This window comes from Petaurus breviceps, unplaced genomic scaffold (genome assembly GCF_028583685.1).
Source record: "Petaurus breviceps papuanus isolate PSGF00001 unplaced genomic scaffold, PetGlider_PUasm1.0 118, whole genome shotgun sequence".
In the NCBI taxonomy this organism is placed as follows: Eukaryota; Metazoa; Chordata; class Mammalia; order Diprotodontia; family Petauridae; genus Petaurus; species Petaurus breviceps.
Genome location: NW_027185616.1, coordinates 19,007,758 through 19,018,300, shown reverse-complemented (window position 1 = coordinate 19,018,300; position 10,543 = coordinate 19,007,758). Strand labels below are relative to the sequence as shown.

General features: G+C 38.2%; 1 protein-coding gene across 2 annotated transcripts in view; it reads left to right on the top strand.

The window, feature by feature from the left end:
• Nucleotides 1-243: 243 nt before the first annotated feature.
• KANK1 (KN motif and ankyrin repeat domains 1) overlaps nt 244-10,543 on the top strand; it is a 266,017-nt gene continuing 255,717 nt past the window's right edge. For both annotated transcript variants that reach the window (XM_069086846.1, XM_069086838.1), the window contains exon 1: nt 244-365. The gene's annotated coding sequence lies outside the window, so the exon portion shown is untranslated. The remainder of the gene's footprint in view (nt 366-10,543) is intronic.

The following is a 10,543-nucleotide window of genomic DNA, read 5'->3' as shown; positions in this document are numbered from 1 at the left end:
GAGGCGCAGTGGGGGGTCAGGTTGGCTGAGTGGCACGGCGGAGCTGGGGCAGCGCGCGCAGGCGCACTGCGGGGCAGTCGGTGGCCGACTTCGCAGTTACAAAGAGAGCGCTGGTAGGGGGTGAAGTTGGCGGAGAGCGGGAGCTGGCCAGCCGGCCCAGCAGACGGCTCGGAGGTGCCCCGGGCTCACCCACGCAGGGCCGGACCCTCTCGGGGCGCTCCAGCTGTCCCCCTCTTCTCCCCGCCGCCTCCGTGCTGCAGGGTTTGAGCGCTGGCGCCTGGGAGTCCCTCGCCCACTCCGCCCTCCGCCCGGGCATCCCCGCGCCCGGGCTCCGCGCGGCGGCAGGTCGGGCAGAGCCGCCCAAGGTGAGCAAGCTTCGGGCAGCGCTCGCCAGGGCGGGGAGTGGGGGCAGCCGCTCGCGTTCCCCCGGGCTTCCCCGGCCCCTGCCCCTTCGCTGCGCCGGGGACCCCTGGGCTTCCCCGGCCCCGGGCAAAAGGATTCCGGGGAGGGAGGAGAGATGTTGGAAGGGGGACCGCAGCCTGCTCAGGCCAGGGTGACGGGTGGGACTGGCTCCCAGGGCGCTAGACGATGGCCACAGGGGCGTCCCCCCCAACTAGGGAGGAAGGTCCGCTTTGCTATTTACTTTCCCGTTGAGATCCCCCCTTCAGCTGACATTGCTGCGGCCCTGAGAAGTGGGCTAGAGAAGGGAGTTGGGGAAGGAAATGGCATTCCCTCCTTCCCTTTCTCCTTTGCCTCCTCCCATCCCAGGAGCCCGGGCTAGGGGGGCTGAAGACGGCTTTTGTTGATGGCATATCAGGTCTTTTGGGGTGAGACTAGAGAGGCTTTGTCTCTGGGATTGTAAAAACCCCAACTTCTGGATTCCCTGCTCCCCGAGCCCTTCCCCACCCCCTGGAAAGCCCAGCCTTGCACACACTTTCCCATTGTGATTCACAAGGTATGTGCCTGTTTCTCTTGGGACTTTGTTAGTAAACTTCTCTCGTTGGATGCTGCACATCAGCCAGCAAACACTATGCTGACCCTGGGATGACTTAGGGAAGGCTTTGGTTAAGCGACTGTGTTTTCTTTTTATAAAAAATAAGGTCTCATCCGGTGTTTCCGTCTTCTGAGTCGCATGTTCTATCTCTGCTTATTAGTTAATAAGTAGGGCAGGGTGGTCTGGCCGAAAGAGCCCTTCTGGCAGGGAATGGGGAGCTTTGCGCTATTCCTTTATCTAGGGCCAGTTCCTACTGCTTCCAAATTGGTTGTCTCTCAAGTTGTGATGGATTTGCGAGTTATGAATTTAAGAACTAAATGACACTTAGCCGTTCTTCAATTTGTCCCCCCTTCTCAACACCTCTCCGGTTGGGGTTCCCTAATTTCCTGTTTCACAGCAACCCAATATATATTGTATAATATGAACAATATAATACATTGGGAAGCTTTTCACATAAATCTATGATCTTAAATTTAGACTGAATGAGGAAGGTATATGTCAGACCTGTTCAGGAAACGAGGGAGAGATAATGCTTTACTTGCAGTGGACAGAACACTGGCCTTGGATTCAGAAGATCAGGATTCAGTTCAGAATTTGAGGCCTGGATCTGACTCTGTCCGGGATCTGACTTTGTGTCCTAGATCTGACTTAGAGCTGTTCTTACATAGGTTACTTAACTTCTCAAAGTTTCAGTTTCCTCATCTATAAAAAGGGAATAATGCTTGTTGTATAGTGGAAGGAACCCTTACTAGGTCTGAACTTAGAGGTCCTGGGTTCAAATCTTGTTTCTGTCTATTACTGAAGTGACCTTGGGCAAGTCATTTAACCACTATTGGGTCTCTGTTTTTCCATATACTGTTCAGTAACCTGGAGGAGAAAAGTGACCTGGTGAGTTAATAAACAATTCTGTCTGGGCTGTACTACTTGGAGATTAAAATTTCAGCCACTGAGGAATAATTGTCTCCTCCTAAAGATATGTAAATTAGGAATGCATTTTATCCCCCTCAGGGGGATGAGTGTGCACTGTGCTTTGCTGCCCGAAGCTCTGCTGTCCCGCCTAGCCCATAAATTACTCTCGTTGAGGCTACACCTCAGCAAAAATGAGTCCAAAGGTTTGGTTTGGTTTTTTGAGGAGGGGTGGAAAATAGCTGCAGAACTAAGTATAGAGGTGTGTCTTTTTGTCATTGTTCAAAAGAAAACCACAGGCAAATGATTGCCAGAATCAATACTCCCAAACTTAAATCTTTTGATTGATTATTTTAGGAGCAGCTAGGTTTTTGTCTTCACTGGTATTGTATATTAAGTTCCTTATACACATTACTGCTTTGTCAATAAAGTGATGGATGGATATGAGAGGATTAGGGTTTGATGTGGTCTCTGGGAAAGGCTTCTTGCCGCTAAGGAGAATGGAAGGGACTTGGTTTGGTTTGGTGTGGAGCTGAGGAGAGAATACAAAAGTAGACTGAGTCAGACTCAGATGCAAAGCTAGGTGTCTTTCTGATTAGGAGTCAGGAAGCCAGGTCAAACCCAGGCACAGACACTTGGTAGTTGTGTGACCTTGGGCAGGTCACTTTACCCATCTTGGCCTCAATTTCTTTATCTATAAAATGAGGATATTAGTAGCACTACCTCACATTTTACTGACTGAATTGAAGCTATCTAGACTGAGAAAGTCCAGAATCAAAGCCTCAGATTTGGAAGGTACCCCAGAAGTCATCTGGTTCAACTATCACCTCCATAGTGTACAAGATGAATGCTCTTTTATTCTTTGCATGAGACCTTTCTAGTGAGTGAGAACCAGCCACCCACCAGGGCATGCCATTTCAGTTTTCATTAGTACTAACTGATTAGAAGTTTTCCCTCAAGTCAGCCCTAAAATTGTCCTTTTGGCAATTCTCACTCATTTCGTGGTCTGCAGCCCTTTAAAACACATAAAGACCCTTGTGCACCTACATTTTCTCCCGGCTAAAAACCTCCCCTTCCTTCAGGAAATCCTCATATGACATGGGGTCCTTCACCTGGTTTCTCTTTTTGGGACATTTTTCATTTTACCACTATCCTTTCTAAAATGTGATCCCTGGAATGGAAAATGGTATTCTAGATAGGGACTGAGCAGGGCAGAATATATGAGGAATATTACCTCCTTCTGGATATTATTGTTTCTCATGAGGAAGCTAAATATTTCAGTGAATAAATCAACAGGCTTGCACTCAGGAAGACCTGACAGTTCAAATCTGATCTTAGAAGTTTATTAGATCTGTGACCCTGGATAAGTCACTGAATCTTTGCTCAATAAGTCACACAATCTTTCTCAACTGTAAAACAAGGATATGCTGTATAAGACTTTTGACCCATTGACCTTGCAGCCCACTAAAAACCCTATAGACCGTATCCCCACAAATTACTGTCTAGCCTTGCCTGTGCTAGTGAAATTGAGTTTTTTTGTTTTTGGATCCCAAATGTAAGACTTTTACATTGGCCCTATTAAATTTCATATTAGAATATTCTAGCCCAGTGTTCTAGGCTGTTGTTACCTTTTTGGTTCCTTACTCTCTGATCCAACAGTGTTTGTTAGACCTAACAGCTAGTATTAGGATATATATGATTCAGTATTTTCAGAATATGATTTTGTCAAGAACTTTTAATACCTTAGTTGTTTTATGTTTAGCCCGGTAAATGTAGTTCATTTTTACCTTTAGGTATCATGATTATTTAATGGGATGTTGTGCTGTGTCCTACCTACAACCCCCTTCCTTCCCATCTCCCCAACCCCAGCACTCTGATAAGGAGTTAAAATCTCACTTTTAAAATTTAAATGTTTAGAATCCTATTCATCAAAAAGAGTTAAAAGGTTACATTTAAGTAGAATTTTAGGCATACTGCTAATATCCTTTTATTTGTGTGGGAAGTTTAGCAAAAAAAAAAAAAGAAAATATAGTGCTGTCTTTTTTAAAACACTTTTTTACTAATTTGTTTTTATTTTATATTACAAACATTTACAGATTACCCCCTGCTCCTTGAGGTCTCTTGGAACAAGTAAAATAGTTAAGGGGTGGCTAGGTGGTGCAGTGAATAGAGCACCAGGCCCTGGACTCAGGAGGACCTGAGTTCAAATCCGGCCTCAGACACTTAACACACCAAAAAAACCCTAGCCGTGTGACGTTGGGCAAGTCACTTAACCCCAATTGTCCTCCGAAAAAAAAGACCAGTTAAGTGAAACTATCAAAATAGTGATCTCATCTGAAAGTGAGATTGTGTATCTGTCCCACTCCCACCTTTCTATTAAAAAAAAATTAACAGAAATCCTTTTTTCTCTACCTTCTACCCTCACTGCTTTGGAAAAAAAAAAGAAAAGAAAATTCCATGTAAAAATATGCATAGCCAAGCAAAAACAAATTCCCTCATTGGCTGTGTACAGAAATATATTGTTATTAATCATCTCTTTGTCAGCAGGAGATATTACGTTTCATCATCGATCTTTTGGAATCATGGATGGTCGTTGTATTGATTGTAGTCTTATAGCTTTCAAAGTTGTTTATCTTTAAAGTATAAATTCTTACTATATAAATTATTCTGGTTCTGCTCTTTTCATTCTTCATTGGTTTTTGCTTTTATTTTTTGGGAGGTCAGTTGGGGTTAAGTGACTTGCCCGAGGTCACACGCCTAGTTTTTTGTGTTTAGGTGTCTGAGGCTGGATTTGAACTCAGGTCCTCCTGACTTCAGGGCTGGTGCTCATTCACTTCTTCATTGGCTTTTTAAAGGTCTTTGAAAATTATTTCCATAATATGGATGTTGCAGTATAAATTGTTCTGATTCTGCTAACTTTATTTTGTATCAGTTCATATAAGTCTTTCCATGTCTCTTTGATATCATCTATTTCTTTGTTTCTTGAAGCACAGTAGTACCACATGTACCATAACTTAGTCAACCATTCCTCAATTGATGAGCATCCCCATTAATTTCTATTTTTTTGTCATTAAAAAAAAAGTTTGCTATAAATATTTTCCTGTATGTAGAACATTTTCTACTTTCTTCGATAACTTTTGGGTGTAAGACTAGCAGTGGTATAGCTTGGTCAAAAGGCACCTTCCCTTGAGTAAATTCTTGTATATAATTGATTTCCCAAAGGGTTGTTCCCATTTAAAGGTCCACCCATAGTGCATCAGTACGCCTATTTTCCCAGAGCCCTTTAAACATTTATCATTATCCTTTTGGGGCATCTTTGCCATTCTGAAGAGTGTGAGATGGAATCTCAGAGTTGCTTTAATTTCCATTTCTCTAGTAAGTGATTTGGAGCATTTTTTTCATGACTATAGGCAGTTTCTTCTCTTGAGGACTGCTGTTTATATCCTTAGACCATTTATCAGCTTGAAAATGGCACTTATTCTTTATCAATATCAATTAGTTCCAATCTTAGGAATGAGACCTTTATCAGAGAAACTTGTTGCAAAGTTTACCTGTTAATATCAGTTTTGTAGCATTTGTTTGTGTAAATACTTAAATTTAATGTTATCTATTTAATGGGTTAATTAAATGTTATCCAAAATAATCCATTTATTTTCTGTGATCCTTTTTATCCCTTGTTTAGTCAAGACTTTTTCTCCTATACATAGATCTGATAGGTAATTTTTCCATGTTTTTCTAATTTGTTTATGATGTAACCTTTTATATCTGGATTACATATCTATTTGAAGTTTATCTTGGTGTGAATTGTTGATCTACATCTAATTTATTTGAAATTTCTGTCCAATTTTCCCATCAGCTTTTGCCAAATAGCTAATCCTTATCTTAGTAGCTGAGGTGTTTGTGCATATTGATACTAGGGTACTAGATATATTTGATTCTGTGTTGTATAGCTAATCTGCTCCACTCATCAAACTTTATGTACCAAATTGTTTTTTTTTTTAAAGCAATCGGGGTTAAGTAACTTGTTCAAGGTTACTCGGCCACTTATTTCTGGGTGTGGTGCTAAGTATCTGAGCCCTGATTTGATCCCCAGGTCATCCTGACACTGGCGCTGGTGCTCTTACTCGCTGAGCCACCTGGCCACCCCTAAACAAATTGTTTTGAAAATTAATGCTTTAGAGAATAGTTTGTAATCTGGAACTTCTAAGTCTCTTTCTTCATTCTACTTCTTTTCATTATACATTATCAAAAGATTCTTGATCCTTTTTTGTCTCCATATGAATCTTGTTATAATTTTCCTCATTCTATAAAGTAATCTTTTGGTGGTTTGATTGGTATGGCATTGAATAGAAAAATTAATTTAGATGGTATTGTTATTTTTATTCTATTGACTTGTCCTACCCATGAGCAGTTAATTTTTTCAAATATTTAGGTTTATCTTTATTTCTTTAAACATGGCTTGTTGTATTTGTATAGGTCTTGTGTTTATCACAGAAGGTAGACTTCCAAGTATTTTAAGTATTAAATATTTTAAATGGAATTTTTCTTTCTATCTTTTCCTGCTGGATTTTATTGGTATCATATAGACAAGCTAATGATTTGTGTGAGCTTGTTTTATATTTTGAATATTGGCTAAAACTATTATTTTAATTAATTTTTTTTAGTTGGCCCTTTAGGTTTGAGAATACGATCACATTATGAGCAAAAAGTGATAGTTGTTTCTTATTTACCTGTGCTTATTCCTTCAATTTCCTTTTTTTATTTTTTTACTAATAGTGAGCATTTCTAGTGCTATATCAAATAAATGTGATGACAGTGGACATCTTAGATTTACCCCTGATTTTACTGGAAAGGATTCTAGTTTATTACCACTATACATAATAATAGCTATTGCCACACAAATATATTTATCATTTTAAGGAAAGGTTCATTTATTCCTGTTTTCTAGTGTTTTTAATAGAAATAGGTATTGTATTTTGTAAAAGTTTTTTTTTCCTGCATGTGCTGATATGAAAATTATCTTTGTTCTTATGTTATTGATATGTTTAATCAAGTTTCTAATTTTCCTAACACTAAACCAACTCTGTGTTGCTGGTATAAATCTTAGCTGGTAAATAATTTTTGTGCTATATTTTCACCTCCTTGCTAAATTTTATTTAAAATTTTTACATCAATGTTCACTATGAAAATTAACCTATAGTTTTCTTTCTCTGTTTTGTCTCTTCCTGGTTTATGTATCAAGGTGACATCTATGTCATAAAGGAAATTTCGTAAGATCCTTTCTTTTGCTGTCTTTACAAACAATTTTTGTAGTATTGGAATGCATTATTCTTCAATTATTTCATATAATTCACTTGTGAAACTATGTGGTCTTTGAGCTGTTTCCTTAAAAGTTCATTTATGTGTTACTTTACTTCTTCTGAAATTGGACCTTTAAAATTATCATTCTTGTGCTGATAGTTTTAGTATTTTAGAGTTTTGTAACTTTGTTTCATTTATGTTGGTTTTATTTGAATATAGTTGGGCAAAGTAACTTCTAATAATATCCTTGATTTCTTCTTCATTTGTTGGGAATTTTCCTCTTTCCTTTTTGATACTGCTAATTTGTCTTTCCTCTTCTTTTTTAATCAAATTAGCTAATGGCTTATTTATTTTGTTGGCTTTTAAAAAAAAGCAGCACCTAGCTTTATATATTAATTCAATAGTTTTTTTTGTTTTGGTTTCAATTTTGTTAATCCCTTCTTTGAATTTCAAGATTTCTCTTTTGGGGTGGCTAGGTGGTGCAGTGAATAGAGCACTAGCCTTGGAGTCAGGAGGACCTGAGTTCAAATCTGGCCTCAGACACTTAACACAAAAAACTAGCCATGTGACCTTGGGCAAGTCACTTAACCCCAACAGCCATCCAAAAAAAAAAAGCAAAAAAATGATTTCTCTTTTGGTGTTTAATTGGGTTTTAAAAACTTTGTTTATTTTCTAATATTTTTGTTTGCATTTACAATTTTTTAATCTGTTCTTCTTTTTTGTCTTGGAGGGGGGAAGGCAGGGCAATTGGTGTTAAGTGACTTGCCCAAGGTCACATAGCTAGTAAGTGTTAAGTGTCCCGGGTCAGAGTTGAACTCAGGTCCTCCTCACTCCAGGGCCAGTGCTCTGTTCACTGCCCTATCTAGCTGCCCCTGTTTTTTCTTTTTAAATAAATGTGTTTAGAGTTACAAAATTTTCCCTAAAATCTGTTTTGGTTTGCATCCCCTGTATTTTGGTATGTTCTTATTGTTGTCATTATCGTTAATAAAATCATCTTATCAATTCTATGATTTGTTCTTTGACTCACTAGTTCTTTAGGATTAAATTATTTAATTTCCATTTGCTTTTTAATGTTTTTTTAGTAAATAAAATTTACCTTTTATTTGATACAATTTTTATTGTATTGTGGTCAGTAAAGTATGTATTTAGTATTTCTGCTTTTCTTCATTTATTTACCCCTGTTTATTCCAAATTGGTATGTTTTCTTTCTTTTCTCTTTTAACCTGTTTAGCCATTCCTCTCCAAACTTAGGGTTTCTTCTATTTTTGACTAATCATTCCTTTCCCTTCTTCCCTTTCCTATCAGTATCCTTGTTGAGTTAACTGTAGTTCTACACCAAACTGTGTGTGTGTTTTTATGTCCTTAACCATGATCAATTTTTGTAAAGGTGCAATGTACACTTAAGATATATGTATACTCCTTTCTGTTTCTATTTAGTAATCGCTCAAGGTTTAGCCTTATGACATTTTTCTAAAATTCTATTCTGGTCCTTAACTTCTTTCTTGTTTACTTTTTGGCCTAGCCTTATCTATGGCTGATAAGAGTAAATTGAGATCCACCACTATTATAATTTTACTCTCTATTTTTCCTAGTAACTAATTCAGTTCTTCAGTTAATTATTTAGAAGCAGTGCCATTTAGTGAATATATAGTAAATATTGAATTCAATTCATTGCTACTTTTAAGCAAAATGTAATTTCCCTCTTAATCTTTTAATTAAGTTTGGTTTTGCTGTTGCCTTGTCTGAAATCGTAATTGTGACCCTTGCTTTTTTGTGTTCAACATACATAATAGATTTTGCTTCAGCCTGTTATTTTAACTCCACATGAACGTTTACATTTCAAGAATGTTTCTTAATAAACATTTTTTGTTGGATTTTTCCTTTTAATCTGTTCTTCCAGCCTCTTCCATTTTGTGCATGAGGTAATCTGATTCACACACATAGTTCTGATAGTTAATTGTTTATTTCCCTCTATGCTGTTGTTTTATACTTTTTCTTCTCTTTTCTTGATGCCTGTTTATTATTCCAAGTTGGTATCCTTCTTTCCTCTTTCTTTTCCTTTCAACCTTATCTTCACTCTCCCTTCTTTAAGCATAGACTAATTCCTTCGTTTCCTAGCTTCCTCATTTCTGTCTATGTGTCTTTCTGTTCTTGCTTCTTTTGACCAGTTTAGATGAAAATGAGGTTCAAGTGACTCTGGCTTCCTCTCCCTCCCCCCACCCCCATCCCCAGTTGTTTGCATAATATACTTTCCCTCACAGATTGTTTGTTAACATGTTCCCTCATGTTTCTTCCTATTTTCCTCTAATGTGTCCTTCCTCTCTACTATTTTGTTTTTTCTCACAGCATCTTCGGAACATAAAGCTATTTCTAATTCTTCTGTCTCAATTAACCCATTGTGATTTTTAAGATTGTGGAAGAATTCTTTTTAACACTCGATGCCACCCCTGCCTGCAGTTAAGATGTAAACAGATCCTCTTTATGAGGGCTTTTTTGATTTTACACTTGTAGTTAACTTTTTAAAAAAGGTACAGATATTTGTTGATCAGTTAGATAATCAGTGGACAATACAAGTGGTACATGAATATATCCTGCCACCCAGATACTAAACATAGGAATAGAGACAGTGGATAGGGTGCTGGATTTGGATTTAAGAAAATCCGAGGTCACATTCTAGTATTAACACTAGCTTTGTGACCAGCGGCAAAGTCATTTGAGGATTGTGTTGGAATGAATGAATATGTGTGTGTGTGCATGTATGTGTATATATGTTTGTATGTATATGTGTATATATAATATAATATATTTCTGCCAACTTTAAAGGTAGGTATATCTTATTAAATGAACAAAAGGAAGGCTTCTAGCTTTGTGTAGACATTCTTGGGTCTGTGTCTGTGTGGAGACTGATGGAATTGTGGTGTTTGTTGTTTTTTTTTTTTAAAGTAGCCAAGGCTTTCTCCAGTGTAAGCAGCGGAGTATAGTGGAAAGATCCCTGGACTTTCAGCTAGAGGAAGCCTCAGGTGGTGAATCCGCCTCAGACAATCTTGTGGGTTGATCTGCACTTTCTTTATCTCCAGATTAAAAATTATAGTATTCATTAGTATCTACTTTTATGATTGATTGTTGTGAGATTTAAGTGAACAGCATAGAAAACAGGTTGTAAACCTGAAAGTACTATGTAAAGGCCAGCTATTACTGTCACTATTACTACTACTAGTACTACTAGCACCACCATCACTACCACCACTACTACTACAATTTGGGGTGGGATCAGGGAAACTGGGAAACAGGGAAGGAAGGAAGGAAGGAAGGAAGGAAGGAAGGAAGGAAGGAAGGAAGGAA